Consider the following 13,267-nt stretch of genomic DNA (forward strand, 5'->3'; position numbering starts at 1 on the left):
GAATGGATTCGAGCTAGTTCACAACTTTTCTCATTATGTGTCGCGAGCTATTCCACGAGACGCACCCATTGTGCGCGCATTGAGAAGTGCAAGTTTTAATTTACCTATCAGAATTTAATCGTCCAACTTTTTAATTGACTTTAAATTGATTGGATTAAAAAAATATCGCAATTATCGCTCGTTACAATTTTAAGAAAATTATGTAACGTTTTTTAAGTTTTATACTAAGTTTCATGTTTGATTATTTGAATTTTAAGTTTGAAACGTATAATTTTAGCTGTATTGTGGCATATTTATTAGAACTAGTAATGAACGACCATTGGTCATATATATTTATTTTTTTACTTTAATAAATAAATATAGGACAACATCACATACATTACTCTGGTCCCAATGTAAGTAGCTAAAGCACTTGTGTTATGGAAAATCAGAAGTAACGACGGTACCACAAACACACAAGACAACATAGATAACTAATGAACTTTATCTACATCGACTCGGCCGGGAATCGAACCCGGACCTCGGAGTGGCGTACCCATGAAAACCGGTGTACACACTACTCGACCACTGAGGTCGTCAAATTGAATTAATTCCAACATTGGTTGCTAATAAAAATATAAGATGATCTGATAAAATAAGAAAATGAGGTTCAGCTGGGCGGCACCGAGTCATTATCGCAATAACAAATACAAATGTCAAATAAAAGCGTCATTATTTTCAAATCCGACATGAGTGAGAACGTGAATTGACAATCAGAACGTAAAGTCGTAAACTATGGTGTTTCATATACAATGTTTATATGCGCGTCTGTGCGTCAAACGCACGGCGATGTGTTATTCTATTAAAAGTATTATTAATGTATATTGTATACAAATTTGAAAGTTTTTGCACTCCGTCTCAATATAAAGTTCAACTATGCCAAATTTCATACTCCTCCGCCCGCACCTTTTGAAAAAAGGGAGCAATGTTTTTGCTTAATTTATGAATGTATTCTAATAGCGATACTCTTATTTCGAACGCAACGTGTCCAATTTGACACGTCAAGAGTTCAGTTATTAGTCAGGGATGTGATCGCGATACGAGCGCCGCTGACTCGACTGCTCGCACTGGAGATTATAGATAACAGCACGCCATGACAGGTCAGGGAGTTCATTAAGGAGACAGCTTTAAATAATATCATCATGTATATAATATACAGCTGTAATCAGTTCTATAAAAATTTTAAATATATAAGTTTAGCCCACCAACCAACCCAAGAAAGTGCTCTATGAAGTGTCAGGTGATGTGCAAAAGGAATATTAATGATTTAATTGATAAATAGCTTACTCACACTCTCGCGGAAAAATACTTTCATACATATATTTTTTTTAATAATATTTTAATTAGAATTCAAGATATTCATGAAAGTTATGTAGATGAAAATTGAAAAAAAAAAAGTTGTTAAAGTTAGTTGTTACCGTTCGTCTGTGCTGGCAGTATTCTTGACGGTTTTCACTCCTGTGCTAGGATCAAAGCAACTTCTTATTTTTTTACCAAAGCATTCAAGCGTGGCAACATAAAGTGCTCCCCAAAGCACGGTCGGGAAGCCCAGTAGGAATACTCAGATCAAAATGGATATATTTATCGTTAAAACGATCTGTGAGCGAGAAACAGAGCCCCCAGACAATTATACGCTAATGTTCTTATAATATTTCTTACATAATAAAATATGATTTATTTCCGTTGGAGTAATATAATGTTGCCATAAATTAAAAAAATATATATTACATACACCGTGAGCTACATATAGTTGTATGAGAGCATTAAACAAAAAAGGTAAACAATGGAAAGCTCCATGGCATTTTTCCAGATTTGAACCGACAATCTTCGGTTATCATATGTTAGTAGTTATCATATATACATAATTATATGGTACGTATATAATGATGATCAACATAATGAGGTATTTAATCGGACATTGCTCTTTGACATGATGATACCAATACGCCACGCTGCGGTGCTGCGATAGGACCACTGAAAATCGGTTAACTTGCGATTCCAAAGCCTGAATAATTACAGAGAAAATACGTAATACCTCATACAAACATACTATTAAAGTTAACGAGACTGATGCTGCCCATATTAATATATACATTGGTAAATGGTCACCATTACTCATGCATTAATCAATTTATTGGCCGTCTTCATCTTCTTATATTTTAATAAATAAATAACAATAATAATAAAAATATGTGTTGGATTTGTAAGAAAAGGTAGGATCCGTAATCTCCAGAGAGCTTCATTTTAAAAGCGGAACTAAAAACCTCTTATGAAAATATATTTTCCAACATTGTTATAACAAGAGTAGCTTTATTTTTCAAAGACTATTTGTTCATCAGCGGGCCATTAATTTCAATAAAGATTACAGCCTGTTGACGACAAGACGATGCCGTCTCGACGTAGCCGTCGCTCGTTGACAGCTCTATCAGCCTCGGCGGTATACATTTATGGAGGCTGTTTAGCTCCTATAGAAACTGGATGGCTCAAATGTTTTGGGCAAATGAGAATGTCAATTCTATGTGCTCATTTAATGTGTACAATTAAGATAACGATTATTAATTATAAATGTTATTTAATTTATAAATCATAAATATTTTGATAAGTGTGAATGCCATAATGATTTTATTTAATCGACACAAAATAAGATTTTAATATTTAATCGCGTTTCATTTCAAATAAAAATACTTTAAGAATTATATAATATTATTATTATACTGTTATTAGTTAAGTGTTATCAGATCAGATACATTCATAAATTGTTTACAATATAATCGGCAACAGTAGTCGTCACATCCAGCGAGTCTTAGCCATTGTTTATAATCGAAGCCCCGCGATATCTGTTTTATAGCCACGGGAAGGATTAACTTGAGCAAGTTGGCCGTCATTGTGGTTATGTCATATCAACCTTCAACCTGTCCCGCAGATAACGTGGGTTCAGTACATAATTGGAAACCCATTATCTTCATCTCAAAACTGTTGAGATCTCAAAATGACTACCGGGCTCTAATTACATTCACTGATATCGAGACGGCGAATGCGAGACTCTTGACTATTATTACCGATTGGATTCCATCTTTACCTTAATTAAGAAGCTAATTTAGCCATCGACATTTGTTTATCTTTTATATAAAAATGTATGTTAATACGATTGATATCTGACAACGACCGGTGGTAGCTTCACTAAACATAGCCTACTTGAGTAAAGTATATTTTGATTTTGTTTTTTTATCGTTTGAAGATGCACATATTGCACATGTTGCACCGCGATAGTTGCACATATCAGATGTATTTAAAATATCAAATTTATTGTAACTCACTGCTAGATGGGACTGCAGCATACCAAATTATATTTTTTATGAGTAGGATAGAATTGGCTACGATTAGAATAGGACACAATGAAATAGGCAAGTTTTTTATGACACAGAACAAAATGCTTGTTTACAGAAGTGTATTTTAATTTTATTTAACAATATGGAATAACTATAGCTGTTATATCTGAAACATATTCTTATTATGAGTAACCTCTTCAGGGCCCGGCCTCCTTCGCTTCGTCGGCCCACAGCTCCACACTATAATACCGTAACAAGTATGCTAATACGGTCGTGTCGTATTTAAATGTGCGCGTTATTATGATCCGTGTGACCCTTCGAGTATTATTATAATCCGCTAGAGATCACTTTGGCGGAAACTTCTCGATATCAATTTCGTAATGATAATAATATAACTCAAATGAGATTACTCATTAACCGTAAAATTGTCCTAAAACATGAGGAGATTATTTATAATAAATACCACTGAATTTTCATGTGCTTAATTTGTGTTTATAATTCATCTCGTGCTCGGCGGTGAAGGACAACATCGTGAGGAAACCTGCATGTGTCTAATTTCAACGAAATTCTGCCTCATATGTATTTCACCAACCCGCATTGGAGCAGCGTGGTGGAATATGCTCCAAACCTTCTCCTCAAAGGGTGACGAGGCCTTAGCCCAGCAGTGGGAAATTTACAGACTACTAATGTAATGTAAAAAAGAAAAAAAATTGTTCGGTTGTTCAAACAGTTTGTTCTTTACTGACATACTCTGTAATTAAACTACTAAGTTTTTTGCCGGGTCTTCACGGTAGAATCTACATTCTTAACCGGTGATACCTTTACCCTTAATCAATTCTGTAAAATAACAATTCAAAGTGATATATTTTCATAAAATAATATTGTGATTTTGATTTTTTGAAGTATGTATATGTCCCACGGAGACACTATTATTGGCCTATTATCTTCAGGCCATCGGATAAGTTATAGAGTTTATTCCACCACACCACTCTCCTACCGTGTGCGTTGAACACAAATTCGAAATCATTTCTGCAATGACTGTAACAGAACAGCACATGCGACAGAATATCATACGACTAGTACGAGTTTCTTCGCGATAATATTTCACTGCAGAGCAGAATATGAATACTTGTAATGAAATGTAGTATTCATAAATAAAATTAATTACTCGCTCGTAAACAGAGCAGCTCACCTTGAACGATGACAGCCAGTAGAAAGGCGACACACGCTCGACTCATCGTATCTCAGCGACGATCTGGTGGAAACGAGACGGTTTATGAGTACCAAAAATAAACGATTATTAGAAAAAGTTTGCAAACGCCGGCGGAGGATAATTACCGGCGATTACGACTCAACGCCCACAAATTTAATATCGCGTAATGTTCCGCGATATTAAAAGTTAATATTTTTAGTGCCGCCTCTCTTTTCAATTTGATTATTGGTTCTAAAGGATTCTGTTACTGAGAAATCTCGTTCTATTAAACGCTTTGTTATACTTTATGTTCACATTTAGCGTCTAAATTGTATTAATACATCGTATATCCTACCGGGAGGCGGTACTAGTAGTAATGTTGTGTTCCAAAAAAGGATGAGTGATCCAGTAGAACTAAAGGCACAAGGAACATAATTTCTTATTTACCAAGCTTGATCGCGTATTTGCGATGTCTATAGGTAGCGATAACCACTTACCATCTGGTGGCCAGTTTACCGTCCACCCAAATATTTTATTATAAAATAAAACAATTAATAGCTGAACTTAGTATCCCTATTTGTAAATTATTTTATTACAATAAGGTTATTACAAATTACCCCCTCCAGAGGTCTTTGATTCAAACATCGGGGCGGGAGCACCGGTTCAGAAAGACCCCGAAGTCTGGAAGTTAGTTTTCACGCACACCTCTTTGCATTATAGTATGCCCTGTATAGATGGGCAAACTATTTGAGAAAGTCTGCCCGAAAAGGAAATGGATCAGAAGGTGGACATTTTAAAAAAAACATATTTAATTATATGCTTTACATATGACACTTAATAATTGTAGTATCAACGTGAAATCACAAAATCTAAACAACATACTCTACATTTATATATGTAGTTCGTTTGATGGCTGAACATAAAATTAAACGAATATTTAATAGAATAAGTATTAATTTATCTAAGCATGTATTCATACAGTGTGTGTGCAACATAAGTTAGAGCAACAATTTCGCAATTAGCGAAGTGAGCCCACGCGTCGCGGCAGCAGCTGAAACTCAAACTAAACTCCTTAATCCGCACTCTCGGTACTAAACTGATATTAATCGTTCCATTCACGCAGCTCTCTCGTCGCCGTTATTAAAAGTTTCAGAAGTATCGTAGAGACGGCATCTTCACTTAAGATTGTACTTAATGTTTCATTGGACGATACTTATTTATTATTTACTAATAAATTGAATTAATCCCGCATTTTTTATTTAGATTTATATCAGTAAAATGAAACTGCCTGTAAATGACTCATTTTTTGGTTTGCATTTTGCATCACTACGCATTGCTCATGGTTCTTGGACACAGCAACCTTAGAAATGGCAGAATTTCAACCAATACGTACAAGTCACAATGATTTTCTTCACAGCTAACCCTCACAGTGGAACATTAAATCGAATATAGCGGGTTCTAGTCCGGACAAGCACCACTGACTTTACATATATCTATAACCAATCTCGTCCTCGAAGGTGAAGATAACCATAAAAAGCAGGCTTGTTAAAGTATCGTATATATTGCCAAAACGCAAAAGAGAAGCGTTGTGAAATAAACGTTTCCCTAGACAGGAGATGGGGCGTTTGCGCAGCCCTGAGATAAACGAGGTGTTCGTGCATAAAATATTAGTATACAAGACGCGATTATGGTTGATGAATAAATAAATTTATATTTATAAAACAACATTATAGCAACCCAACCTGCTGTTTGGATAACAGATACTTCATAATAATAAAAAGTTACTCACGTATTTATATTAAACCAATTACAAACATCACGACACAGCGACCGTACACTTTGCTCAATTGATATACTATGTTAGCGAATGTAAATCCGACGAAAACCAAAACGCCGCTAGTAAATATAATTTAAATTTTAACCAAAATATTTGCGTCACAGCTGAGTTAATAGACACAATTCAATGTGACCTTAAATCATTTTAATGTAAATGTTAATTTCAAGATAATATTTTATTTACGATAGTTCGTAGTTAGAATTCCCATATCTTAACCGATGGGTTCAAATCCAGCCAAGCATCACTGAATTTACTTTCAGTAGTTCGACCTTGAAATAGCTACTTTCGCTTATATAATATATGTCAACTACTTGTATAATAATAAATGAATCTAAAGATGTTTGTCCATTGCTCTGGTTATAAATATATTTATCGTACACAAATTATTATAAAAGCACTAAATTAAACGATACGAGTAAATGTAAGTGTACGACGGCGGGCTCGTCGCGATACGAGATCGATCGATTCTTTTAATCTTATCATTGTCATTCGCTTGCTCTTAATCCGTTTATGGGTCAACACTTGCATGACACATAGATTCGTCAAACTACCAGCCCCCCTGACGCCAACCCTCCCTTTACTGGTGAAGTTAAGCTTATCACGGACTGGTATGATAAATACTTTTAATAAAAGAATCCCTTGCCTTTTATAAAAAGTATTGAAGTGAAATATGTCCGTGGTTTTCTTTTAATCCAATCTTTATTGGCTATGTCTCTGTTAAAACTAAAACTAACGACACTGACAATAAAAAGAAACATCGTCAAGCAACATAACAACTAAATGACGTCACAACAGAAGGTCACGATTAGTTTAGAGCTCAATTTTGACAAATTCACTTGAACAAAAACACGATATCAGTTAATACAAACTGTAACTGATTAATATTCAGCTGCTAAACTTGAGAATAACAGCCGTTGTATAGTCCACTGCTGGGATAAAACCTGTTCTCCTCTTCAAGAAAAAGTTTTAAGTATATCCCAGACTGCTGAATTTCATCTGACAATTTCAATCATCCAAAACAAATAGAACCAGCCTTCCTAAACACAAATCGGGGCGATGTAAAGACTCTTAATTTTTATTATGTAGATGATATTGTAGTAATTAAAGCATGCCTTTAATACTATATATATTTTTTAAATGTACAGAGACTAGTACCTTCTAATTATCTATATTGAACAACTTCGTTTTTTTTTCGAAAGATTCAGTTATATTTCGATAATGTCTACAGACCGTAGATAATATTACGTTTAGTCGAAGCATCTATCAGCTATATTTTAATAGTATGTACTCAATACTATTGTCTCGTACTAAAGCCACACACGTCCGACCTCAGACTTTCAGACAAACAATGGCCTGAAACAATAGCGGGGTAGCACTCGTCGCTCCGACGGCGGGAGAGGTGTCTGCTGTATCGGTGACTTCCAACGAACACCGCGCTCAGGTTCATAATTACATTAGCCGAATTGATAGACGGGCTATAAACCACGTACGATATAACGTTATATTTGTCATATCAATCAAATATCAAATATATATTTGCCTTTTACGCGGTAACTTCAATACTTGAGTAATACATAAATGAGTTAAATAATTGACTAACTTACAATCTCAGTAACAGCACTGCCAATGTGGTGTTAGTTGTCTGCGGGTCAAATAGCCGATTAGTGCAACAAGTTCGAACCAAAGCTTTGAAACACTTACATAACATTATTAGCCCTAAACACGGCGGCCACGAGCAATCGACCTCATGAATTACTAAGTACCACCATCGATTGCTGACGTGGAACGGATCCACCTCACATTCTTGGCTACACATTAATATTGCAGCACCACTCCTCGTGATAGAACTAGTTTAGTTTTTTTAGTACACGGCGATCCTAAATATACCTTGAATTAATGAAATTATTTAAAATATTTCGATGAAAACCGTATCCATATCGCGAATCGGTCGCCGCCGAATTCGTGTAATATGAACATTGCACACTTTTAATTTAATGTTTATATTAAACTTGAAATTGAAATGTAGCAGTTTCATAAAATTTGTTAACAATAGTTTGCCTTTTATATTCATGATTTAATTTCAAACATTTTTATTGCATTTTCGTTGATCAACAAATGTCGTTTAAATACCAAATAGAACCGTGAGAACGCAACAAACATTTTTTTTTTTATAAAAGCAGAACAGTACTGTAGAAGAGAATAAATATTTGATGAATACTACAAACCGTTCAATAATTTTCTTAGAACACATAAATATGTACTTATCGCAAAAATTCGCTGAAACATATTCTTGTTTTAACGAGAAAATTGACTACCAGTTATAACTTATGAATAATTTTGCTTTTTCCAGGTAAGCGCTTCGCAATTACAAAATACGATAAGATCGATTTAAGTGGAAGAAATAGGACTACTAAGGAAAGCCGCACACTCGTGCGTGTCGGTAAGTGATGCCTCTGTATTATCCCTTGTGTATCGGCTCTTCCTTCTAAACCTTGATACATAGAATGTGACTCCTCTCCCCATACAACCGTGGATATCTAATTACGTGTTATTGATACTACGTTTTGATTACACTGGATAGAAATGTAATCTATGTAATTATACCGATAACATGTCCACAAAGCGGTTTCAATGGTATAATCGTAATTTCGTATCCACCTGGTTATCATCAGGTATTCTCAAAGACTGACCTTCTGTATTGGGTATATTAAAGTGTTCAATTATGTGCAACACAGAAGTAGACTGTATTCTTTCTTTCTGTTGTTGTAATGGGAAGGTAATCGACACGATCTGAGAAAAAATAGACAGGATCAACCGCTTTACGTACTTTTCAATGTTTATGGGCTGAAAACTTCAAGACAATAAAAATCAATAACCTTCACTGACTATCTGACTGAAAACCAACTTAGAGTTGGAAGCCAAGAATTCGTGTAATGCAGCTTTGTAGCAATTCTATTCATCAGGCAATTATAGACCACCCAAATATCTCAGACATTTCTGCTTAAAGTCTATTTTGCTCGTTATATTGGCATTATATAAAAAACTAAACGTTAGATACCGATAGGTCTTGAACGTTTCGAAGTTGACTTTGGAAGTTACTCGAATTCTTAATCTATTAAGTAATGTCATCAACCTGATACATTATGTCTGAAAACTTCAACAGCAACCTGAGCGGTGTTTCTCTTTTGTTCAGTTTTAAACGTCGAGATTAAACGTCGGAGATTTCATTTTTATCACAACTGTTCAATGATTTTATGAGATTAAGCGATAAAGGCAAGAAAGGGAGTTCTCGAAATTGTTTAAAAGGAAAACTTCATCGCAAACACAAGGCGTTAAAGTATTTACGATTTTATAAACTCGTTTGGGAAAATCTTCTAGCGGTGTATAAATTCGTAAACTAGTTTTAACAATGTCGTATGTAACTGTATCTACATGCAGTTTCAATAACTGTACCTGTCCGGTGTATTTATCACCTTGGAGCTTGAAACTAATTTCGGAATGTTTTTAATGAAGTGGGTGTACTAATTGTTGTTTCATAATATTTTTACAACAATATTATGTATATTCTTAATAATCTAGATATTTTGAAAGAATCATTGTATCGACTCGAGGAGGAAAGATAAACTAGTAACACCTAGTTCCTGACGCAAAGTTAATAAATCCTTCCTGGAGCGCGGTATTCGTTTTCATAATAAGATTCTAATTATATTTATAACTTGGCCTATTAAAAAAATTAATGCACATACCAAAAAAACATTGATGAATCAGGCATAGTACTCAATACAAGATTATATTTAAAAAAAAATGTGGACCTTTTGATTTCGAGGCAGTAATGTATAAATTTAATTGTACTTTACAGACATACGATGTCTCAGTAGAATCTCTCCGAACCAGTGGTTCACTTACATTTTATTTAACACTTTAACATGACGAATTTAAAGTGTCTTATTGCGCCTACGTGTATTGAATAGAATATTTTGATTTCCAAACTCAAGTAATCTAATTTGTGACATTAAAGAATTAAGTGATGTGACGTCTGTGGCGGTAGGCCACAGACATCCTACTCAATCACCTCATTTTGACGGGTAGGAGACTTACAGCGCGCTGTTATACTTATTGGTTATTAAATAATTTAGAAAAATATATGTAAACTAGTTTGTGTTTGATGCGTATTCTAAAACCAATTAATTAATAATTTAGTATACCCGAGTATACCGAGTACACCGAAATTAAAAGAGGTATAAAATTTTGACACAATGGGTTAAGTTAAGCTTGGTTATAATTCCGTTGTAAGGTGCAACCCACCCATACTAACATATTTGGCGAACTCTGGTTATAAACATATATATTTGTTTATATCTACTATTCTGTCACCGTTGAAGTTTTACGTCTTTGGTCGTAAACTCCTTCGTCTCGACGGTTTTAATCAATTTTGTTTGGTCAAATCCTCTCAGATCGATTAGTAATCGCCTGATAATCGAGTCTCATTCGATTATTCGTAATAAACTGCTGTTACGATGAAGGAATTCATCCGTGTTAATTACAATCGCCTGCGAAAACAATCGCTCGGATTAGACGACGCAGATATATGAACTGTTTAAGTTCACAGTTGGTATGAGGTTCAAAGACTATTTATTTAAATAAGAAACATGAACTGATGTACTTATATAAGTTTACTGAAAAAATTAAATATAATCTAATATTTATTAGACGTTTTAACTTAAAGACTTCACACAAAATCTTCACAAAATCTTGAGGTTAGAAGCTTTTTTAAATCCTAAACTAATTTTGAACGAATATAATATTGTTACGTAAATATTCTTTAAAACAATTATAATGTAATATACTTTGAAACAAAATATGGGGGCAAGTACGCCGTTCTAATATAGTCCTTTTCCCGTTTATAATAAGGGCTAACTAAGTAACGTTGTCGTCCTGCGCAGTTGTTTACTAGAAATGACAGGTTATTATTTGGGGCAAATATGCGCGACATGTCCGGAGGACGTGTGCTTCAATATTCATTAGCTGAACTGAAATTGTTTCTGCTTTAGAGATAGATAAACAATAATTGTTCACACTCGACGAAGCGATCACGATATTTCATCAATACGATACGATTTATATTACTTCGCAAAAAATAAATAAGTATACAACAGAAGTATACAGGGTCCCAAAAAATGTGTTACTCGTAACTTACGCGGAGTGGCATTGGATCTATTACATATTTAATAAATATTACATAGAACATTTCTTTGAATTCTGTAAGATGTTGCTGTTGTCGCACACAAATGATTTTACAAACTGAACTTGAATACTTAAAGTACGAAGGTGAACTGAAAACTCCATCTTTGAGCCATCACTGGGCAACCGATAATGATGTAAAGAGCTAGTGGGATGTGTAGGGCTTAAGTATAATATTAAACTCGATTTTAGTAGATGCAAAACTTGACATACGTCCTACGATCTGTCGTTCTTCGTTTCTGGTTTTTTTGGTAGTTATTCACATTTGTAAAATAAATTTATTTAAACCTTAGTATGTAGCCTTAGTATGTAGTAACAAAACAAGAGATTAATTGAAAGTCTAATGTAATTTATCTTTAGATGGTAATGTGATATTCAGTGAATAATTAATTACAAAGGGCTTCTCAAATATATTAACGTCTATAATTAAAAAAGTCAATCTATTATTAAGCCTAACAAAAATTGCAAATATCTTAATATCATTTTATAAATAGATGCCCTTGATATTGAGAAATTTGAAATTGAACCTGCTTTTATCCTAATCAATACTCATTTTAGTCCACGAAGCAGACGTTCTCAATGTAGTGTGTAATATTTCGTAATAGTGCATCGCCTTTTAATGTCCTTATTGATTTTTGTATATAAATAGAAATATCGATTCAACTTCATATAAGTTATTGATAGAATTTATAGTTTCTGTTTTATTTTTGTCACGTCTTTGATCCTTATACGCGTATAAATTTAAAATATATAAAAATAATACAAGATTTTTTTTTAAATTAAATTTCAAAGAAATGGCTTCTAATTTTGTAAGAAGATATAAAAGCTTTATATTCATCGTGTATCATTAATTAATACACTTTGCTTAAAAAAGAAACAAAACATTAAGTATTAGATGGATATTTTGCTGTGACATGTCTTATTTTATCGACATATGTTTCACAGTTATATCGCCCCTTTGTATTACTTGTATATCTTAACATTAAAACTTTAACGAACTTCGCACAGTTGAACAGACGGTTTTACCATTTATCATATTATTACCACTAAAATTCTCTTTCTGAAGCGTTGTCGCCTTTGCTCAGCATTTACATTCTTTTTAATCATTTTAAAATATAACTTTGAAATAGTGAGGTAAAAAATACAGAATAGTTACTTTTGTATGTATAAGCTAGCTTTGTAAATTATCACGTGCTCGATGAATGAAAACATCATGACAACTGCAATTGTAACTTCTCAACCGAGAATGATATTTGCCCGTTAATTCGGTGCTGAGTATTTTTCTCTATCTCTAGTGATATCTTCAGTAACGTTTGCATAATTATGTAATCACTCCTACGATTAAACAAAATTGAACTTTTAGCAACATTGAACTCTCGCAACAATATGTCTTCTGTATAATGCTTACCCTGAACAATATCGTTATCTTAAGTTCTTCAAATAACTATTAAATTAAACTAGACAGTTTGCCTCACGAGCAGAATTGAGCCCTTTCTACGTATATTGTTTATTGAAGACTGTACCCTTCGAGTCAGCACAATTCAGTTTCGTAAGAGACGGCATTACTGAGACTATGCAAATGTGTTATAATCGCGGAACGTGTAGAATATGAGCAGTGTGTAGTTCATG

General features: G+C 33.9%; 1 protein-coding gene across 2 annotated transcripts in view; it reads left to right on the forward strand.

The window, feature by feature from the left end:
- The window catches only part of LOC125072285 (prothoracicostatic peptides), a 61,880-nt gene that overhangs the window by 25,536 nt on the left and 23,077 nt on the right, over positions 1 to 13,267 (forward strand). The window lies entirely within an intron of this gene.

Source organism: Vanessa atalanta, chromosome 21, assembly GCF_905147765.1.
Source record: "Vanessa atalanta chromosome 21, ilVanAtal1.2, whole genome shotgun sequence".
Classification (NCBI taxonomy): Eukaryota; Metazoa; Arthropoda; class Insecta; order Lepidoptera; family Nymphalidae; genus Vanessa; species Vanessa atalanta.